Genomic DNA, 8,317 nt, shown 5'->3' with positions numbered 1-8,317 from the left:
ATTGATGAGGGCAAGGTTGTAGATGTCATATACATGAACTTCAGTAAGGTGTTTGATAAGGTTTCCCATGGCAGGCTGATGGAGAAAGTAAAGTCACATGGGGTCCAGGGTGTGCTAGCTACATGGATAAAAAACTGGCTGGGCAACAGGAGACAGAGAGTAGTAGTAGAAGGGAGTTTCTCAAATTGGAGACCTGACCAGTGGTATTCCACAGGGATTTGTGCTGGGACCACTGTTGTTTGTGATATATGTAAATGATTTGGAGGAAGGTGTAGGTGGTCTGATCAGCAAGTTTGTAGATGACACTAAGATTGGTGGAGTAGCAGATCGTGAAGGGGACTGTCAGAGATTACAGCAGAATATAGATAGACTGGAGAGTTGGGCAGATAAATGTTGCCTATCACTGATAAGCTCAATCCGGGCAAATGCGAGGTGATGCATTTTGAATGATCAAATTCAACAGCAAACTATACAGTAAAAGGAAAAATCCTCGGGAAAATTGATGAACAGAGAGATCTGGGTGTTCAGGTCCATTGTTCCCTGAAGGTGACAACGCAGGTCAATAGGGTGATCAAGAAGGCATATGGCATGCTTTCCTTCATTGGGCGGGGTATTGAGTTCAAGAGTTGGCAGGTCATCTTGCAGTTGTATAGGACTTTGGTTCGGCCACATTTGGAGTACTGTGTACAGTTCTGGTCGCCACATTACCAAAAGGATGTGGATGCTTTGGAGAGGGTGCAGAGGAGGTTCACCAGGATGTTGCCTGGTATGGAGGGTGCTAGCTATGAAGAAAGTTTGAGTAGATTAGGATTATTTTCATTAGAAAGACGGAGATTGAGAGGGGGACCTGATTGAGGTCTACAAAATCATGAGGTGTATAGACAGGGTGAAGAGCAAAAAGCTTTTTCCCAGAGTGGGGGACTCAATTACTAGGGGTCATGAGTTCAAAGTCCAAGGAGGAAAGTTTAAGGGAGATATGCTTGGAAAGTTCTTTACACAGAGGGTGGTGGGTGCCTGGAACGCGTTGCCAGCGGAGGTGGTAGACGCAGACACGTTAGCATCTTTTAAGATATATTTGGACAGGTACATGGATGGGCAGGGAGCAAATGGACACAGACCGTTAGAAAATAGATGACAAGTTAGACAGAGGATCTTGATCGGCGCAGGCTTGGGGGGCCGAATGGCCTGTTCCTGTGCTGTAATTTTCTTTGTTCTTTGATTGAACAATTATTTTGCATCAATTTCATGTTAGAGGATAGAAATAAAATCCAGAAATAATTGTGAATCAGATTATGAAAGGGTGCAAGGGATCTTTGGCATTTACAACCATCAGAAAATGTTGCTAATGAAGTTATCAGAATTAAAATCTGGCAAGTCCCCTTGTCCTGAAGAGGAATGGCTGGTGAGATAGTAAATACATTGCTCTTTTTTCTCAAAATCTCCCAGAATCTGAAAAGATTCCATCAAGTGAATGGTTCAGGATAATATTTACTTCAAAAGTCAGACTTCACAGAACTGAAAACTAAATCAACTTTTCTTTCATTTTAGAATCCAAGTTCTTAAATAACAGGAATACGTTACGAACCTTCATTGTAGCCTGCTGACTTGAGTTTTACAACCACTGCAGAGAAGGAAAAGGGGCCAGAAGTCAGCTGATGCAGGGGTAAATGGTCCATAAGTGCAGAGGAACTGTTGTTAACGATCATCAGGCAGTCAGAGCTAGGGAGAAGTCCTGAAGTACTTAGAAGTCAGTGACAAGACACTGGAAAGCTGTGGAAGTGCTGGAGGGGAAGGGATTCTACAAATTTGTTGAAGACACAAGTACAGAAAATTCACAATAAGTAATAATGAGCTGAGTTAACAGTTTAAGAGTCTTGAGTAGAGACATGAATTGAAGAAAATAAGACCTAGAGATTGTGCAGATTTTAGCTCAAAGTAATTATATTTGTGTCAGCTGACCGGGACATATGAAGATAAGGATGACATTTCACTGAGGTTTGAGTGCCTCTCAAGGGATTTCTGGGGTAAAAAGGGATAAATCTTTCTTTCTGATGTTTGTAACAAGGTTGGTCCTACACTTCTTATATAGGATCATATAGCTTATGTTTCTATTTTATATAATAGCTTTTATATTCTTTTGTTAAAAATGCATTTTTAAGTTAAGAATACTTGTGAATATTGTAAAGAATCATTTTTTTTCTTTTTTTGTACTAAAAACTGGAAGGGAATATGGACACTGCCATAACTGAAACGCCAAGACAGTTCAGCAATTTGGAAAATCAAATGGTGCACATTTTTAGCTACACAAGACAATGTTGCTTTTCAAAGCAATGCATGAGAATATTTTGAGACAGAAAGGCACCAAGTGTCCTTGAAGTAGAACATAGAACATTACAGCACAGTACAGGCCCTTCGGCCCTCGATGTTGTGTCGACCTGTCATACCGATCTGAAGCCCACCTAACCTACACTATTCCATGTACGTCCCTCTGCTTATCCAATGACGACTTAAATGTACCTGAAGTTGGCGAATCTACTACCGTTGCAGGCAAAGCGTTCCATTCCCTTACTACTCTCTGAGTAAAGAAAAATGAAAGTAAGTCTGCTTGATTTCAGCTGCCATATTGATTGAGCTGCAGTTTGCTGCAAATCTTTAAGGGTAGAATAATAAGTGTTGAGATCTTATCCGGAGTACTGTGATAAAACAAAGAACTGTGGGTGCTGAAGATCTGGAACCAAAACAGAAACTGCTACAGACATTCAACAGGTCTAGCAGCAGCGGGGGAGGAGAGAAACAGAGTTAATATTTCAAGCCCAGGGATTCTTCATTAAAACAATTCTGATGAATAGTCACTATGCTAAGAAACATTAATTGTTTCTTTCTTCACAGATACTGCCAAGATGCTGAGTTTCTCCAGCAATTTGTGTTTTTCAGTTCTGGAATAAAATACACAGTTTTGGCTCTTTCTGTATAAACTTGTTTAAAGCGGTTCAAAGAAGGTTCAGAATGGTACTGGTAAATCTAGACTCTCATGGTTGTCCAGAAAAATAAAGGGAAAGATTAAACAGAAAAAGAAAGCTAACAATAGTGACAAAAAAACTCCATGCTCAGTCGTCTAGAGTAGTATAGAAAGTACAGGGATCAAGTTTAAAAAAAAATAAGGAAATCAAAGAGAGGGCATGAAAAAATATTAGCCAGCAAGATAAAGGAAAATCCAACGATGTTTTACCAGTAAATAAAGAGCAAAAGGACAGTTAAGGAAAAGGTGGGGACCTATTAGAGATAAAGAATGTAACCTATGTGAAGATGCAGAGGATATGAGAAGAATTTTAAATGATTTTATTGTATCCTTATTCACAATGAGAAGGGATGACGTGGATATGGTACTCCAACAGCAGTGTGAAATATTGAACAAGATAATCGTAATGAGAGAGAATCCTTGAAACAGGATAAGTTGCTAGAGTTGGATGGCTTGTTCCCTAGGATGTTCGAGGAGGTTAGGGAACAAAACAGACATTCTAAGGATTATTTCCCAATCTTCACTAGGCACAGGCTAGGTGCCAGAGGGCTGGAGAAATGCATTGTGCAGAAAGGGTACAATGGAAATTCTAAACAATTATGGGTCAGTCTTACTTTGGTGGTGGACAATTGTTAGAATAAATCCTGAGAGATCGGATAAACAGTTACTTAGAAAGGCATGATCTAGTCGGGTGCAAGTCAGCATGGCTTTGTTAAGGGAAGATTATACCTTACAAATTTGATTGAATTCTTTGAGGAAGTGACAAAGAGCTCCATCGAAGGTAGTGCAGTGGATATTGTCTACATGGGTTTTAGTAAGACATCTGACAATGTCCTACATGGCAGATTGATCAAAAAAGTAAACGCCCGCTGAATATAGGGTGATGTGTCGATTTGGATTCAAAGTTGGCTTAGTAACAGGAAACAAAGGGTAATGGTTGATGGCTGGCCTTGCAAATGGAAATCTTTTTCCAGTGGGGTTCCACAGGGCTAGGTGTTCGGAGCCCTGCTGTCCTTTTTATAAATTAACAATTGGACTTGAATTCGGGAGTCATATTTGAGAAATGTGCAGATGACACAAAAACTGGCTGTATAGTGGATAGTATACAGGATAGTTGTAAGCTCCAAAATTATATAATAAAGTGTAGAGCTGGATGAACACAGCAGGTAAATTAAGTGACAGGCTTGGCATGCAAGTACACCGGTACCTAAAAGTAGAAGTACAGACAGATAAGGTTGGAAAGAAGGCATATGGAATGCTCTCCTTCACTGGCAGAGATATAGAATACAAAACTCGGTGTGTGACGATAACGGAACAAGACATTGGTGTTGCCACAATTGGAGTATTGTGTGCAGTTTTAGTCACCGCATTACAGGAAGAACATAATTGCTTTGGAGAGGAGAAGATCTACCAGAAAGTTGCCAGGGTCAGAGAATAGCAATGACGTGGAGAGTTTGGAAAGGTTGGGTTATATTCCTTGGAGTGGAGAAGGCGAAGGAGTGACATGATTGAAATATACAAAACTGTAAGGGATAGGGACAGAGTAGACAGGAGGAACATGCTTCCCTTGGCAGATAGTTCAAAAACCTGTAGTCACAGATTCAAGCTAAGTGGCAGAAAGATTAGAGGGAATATGAGGAAATTCTCCCCCCACCCCCCGCCAAGAGAGAGTGAAGGGTGTCTGGAATTTGGTGTCGGAGTTGGTGTTGAATGCAAAGACCATAAACTCTTTCAAACAGCATCTGGATCTGCACCTTGAATACTGTAAGCTGCAGGGCTATGGGCCATGTGCAGGAAGATGGCATTAGAAAGGGCATCTGCGTGCCTTACGGTTGGCATGAACAAGATGGGCCAAATGGCCCCATTCTGTGCTGTATCATTTCTATGATTCACTTGACTAATGCCTGGGGTTACCTCATGAGGAAAGGTTGGACAAGTTAGGTTTGTATCCATTTGAGTTTAGAATGAGAGGTGATCTCATGAACACGTATGTTCCTGAGACGACCTGACAGGGTTAATATGGAAAGAAGTTTTCCCCTTGTGGCCACTATCTTGTTACTGTTTATGAGAGGTTGTGGTGTACAAATTGGCTGCATCATTTAATAAGACCACAAGAAATTTGAACAGGAGCAAGCCATTCAGTCCCCTAAGCCTGCTTTGCAATTCAATTGGATCGTAACTGATCCAACATTCCTCGCGTTCACTTTCCCGCGTTTTCCCCATATTCTCTGATTTCCCTGTTGATCAAGAAAATATGTAGCACAACCTCAAAGCACACAAAAACTCTGCTCCAACATCTCTCTGTGGCAAGGAGTTTCATAGAACCCTTAAATTGAGGGATTTCCTCCTCATTTTGGTCTAATTTGGCACCCCTTTAATCTTAGAATCTGTCCTCTGGCATTACACTTGCCCATGAGAGATAACACCCTGTCAAGCTCCCTAAGAATCGTACATGTTTCAATGAGATCTCCTCTCATTCTTCTAAAATCCAATGATTAGAGACCCAACTTGTTTAACCTTTGCTCGTAAGACAATCACTTAATATCAAGGATCATGCTAGTGAACCTTCTCTGAACTGCTTCCAATGAAATGACACCTTTTCTTCATAAGAGGACCAAAACTCTTAGTACTCCACATACGGTCTCACCAGTACCTTCTACAGTTGCAGTAAGACTTCCCCAATCTTACTTCACTCCCTTGAAATAAGGGCCAACATTCCATGAACCTTCCTGATTATCTGCTACACCTGTGTACTAACTTTGTGTTTCTTGCACAAGTATCCCTGTCCCTGTGTGTTGCAGCTTTCTGCAGATATTTTTCCATTTAAATGATGCTGTGTTCTTTTGTTCTCCTGTCCCAAATGTCAAACTTTATTTTTCCCATTTGAAATTCCATTTGCCAATTTTTTCCCAACTTATGTAACATCGCAATATCTCTCTGTAATCTGTTTCTATGTCTCACACCCTGTCTTTCCACTTATTTTTGTAATGCTTGAAAACTTGGCTCAGTACATCACTTCATTCCTCCAAGTCATTAGCACAAGAGACAAATAAGAGTGATGAAGGCAGAGCAGTGGATGTTGTCTATATGGGCTTCAACAAGGCACTTAACAAGGTTCGGCATGGTAGACTGGTTAGCAAGGTTAGATCACATGGGATACAGGGATAGCTAATGATATGGTTACAAAACTGGCTCCAAGGTAGGAAACAAAGGGTGGTGGTGGAGGGTTGTTTTTCAAACTGGAGGCCTATGACCAACAAAGATTGGTGCTGGGTCCACTGCCTTTTGTCATTTATATAAATGATTTCGATGTGAATACAGCAAGTATGGCTAGTAAGTTTGCAGAAGACATGAAAATTCATGTTGTCGTGGACAGTGAAGAAAGTTACCTCAAGTACAATGGGACCTGGATCGGATCAGCCTAGGGGCCGTGCAGTGGCAGCATTTAATTTTGATAAACCTAAGGTGTTGCATTTTGGTAAAGCAATTCAGTGCAGGACCTACACAGTTATTGGTAAGGTCCTAGGAAATGCTGCCGAGCACAAGATCTTGGGGTGAAGGTTCACAGTTCCTTCAAAGTGGAATCGCAAGTAGACAGAGTAGTGAAGAATGCGGTTGGCACATTTGGCTTTATTGATCAGAGGACTGAGTATAGGAACTGGGAGGTCATGTCTCAGCTGTACAGGTCATTGATTTGGCCATTTTTGGAATACTGCATTCAATTCTGGTCTCCCTGCTATAGGAACAAGGTTGTAAAATATTAAAAGGTTCAGAAAAAATTTACAAGGATGTTGCCAGGGTTGGAGGGTTTGCACTATAGGGGGAGGGTGAATAGGCTGGGGCCATTTTCCATGGAGTGTTGAGGGCTGACCTTATAGGAGCTTATAAAATCATGAGGGTCATGGATAGTGTGAATAGCCAAGCTCTTTTGCCCAGGATAGGGGAGTCCAGAAGTCAGCATAGGTTTAAGGTAGGAAAGATTTAAAAGGGATGTAAGGAGCAACTTTTCCACACAGACATTTGTGCGTGTATGGAATGAGTTGCCAGAGAAAGGGGTGGAGGCTGGTTCAATTACAACAGTTGAAAGACATCTGGAAGGGTACATGAATAGGAAAGGTTTAGAGGGATATGGGCCAAATGGTGGCAAACGGAACTAGATTAATTTAGGCTATCTGGTCGGCATGATACAGTATGGAAACAGGCCCTTCGGCCCAAGAAGTCCACACTGAACCTCAGAACATCCCACCCAGACCTATTCACCTGTAACCCACTTAATCTACATATCCCTAAACACTATGGGCAACTTAGAATAGACAATTCACCTAACCTGCACATCTTTGGATTGTGGGAGGAAACCAGAGCACCTGGGGAGAATGTGCAAACTCCACACAGACAGTTGCCCAAGGGTGGAATCAAACCCAGGTCCCTGGTGCTGTGAGGCAGCAGTGCCAAACCATTGTGCCACCGTGCTGCCCCAACTGGATTGAAGGGTCTGTTTTCGTGCTGTATAGGTACATCTCTCGGACTATGACTCTATATATTGTAAACATTTGCAGTCCCAGCACTGATCCCTGTGGAACCTCATCGGTCTTGGGCCGCCGGTTTGCAAAAGAGCGTCCTTTTCCCACTCACTTTTTCCTGCAATGAGCCAACTCACTATCCATTCCTTAAGTTACTTCCAACACCAGAGGCTCTTATGACTTTAACCTTTTGTGTGGTAGCTTGTCAAAAACCTGCTGGTTCCTAACTATCCAATGTGGTTGAGACTTATACCATTGGATATAGAAGCAGAATAAGGCCAGTTAGCCCACTGAGTCTGTTCTGTTGTTGATCGTGGTCAATCTGTTCCTCACCTCCATTTATTTGTTTTCTCCCTGTAACATTCGTTAGTTTCTCTGTGTCTATCTATCTCGGTCTTAAATATGGTCAATGACTTGGCCTCAACAGTCTTCTGTGGTGATGAGGTCCACAGATTCACATCTTGGCTGAAGAAATTCCTCCTCACCTCAGTTCTGAAGTGTCGTCCCTTCATTCTGAAACTGTGCCCTTGGGCCCTTGTATCTCTTATTAGTAGAAACATCTTCCCCATGTCCACTTTGAAGAGCTGAATTCCAGAGGGGAGGTGAAAATGACAGCTCTTGACATGAAGGTTGCATTCGGCCAAGTGTGGCACCAAGGTACCTGAGCAAAACTGGAATCAATGCCAATCAGGGGGCGAGCTGGTTGGAGTGGTTGTTGTAGATCAGTCATGTCAGCTCCAGGACATCTCTGCAGGAGTTCCTCAGGGGAGTGTCCTCA

Source organism: Stegostoma tigrinum, chromosome 21 (genome assembly GCF_030684315.1).
Source record: "Stegostoma tigrinum isolate sSteTig4 chromosome 21, sSteTig4.hap1, whole genome shotgun sequence".
Taxonomy (NCBI): domain Eukaryota; kingdom Metazoa; phylum Chordata; class Chondrichthyes; order Orectolobiformes; family Stegostomatidae; genus Stegostoma; species Stegostoma tigrinum.
This window is presented reverse-complemented; position numbering follows the sequence as displayed.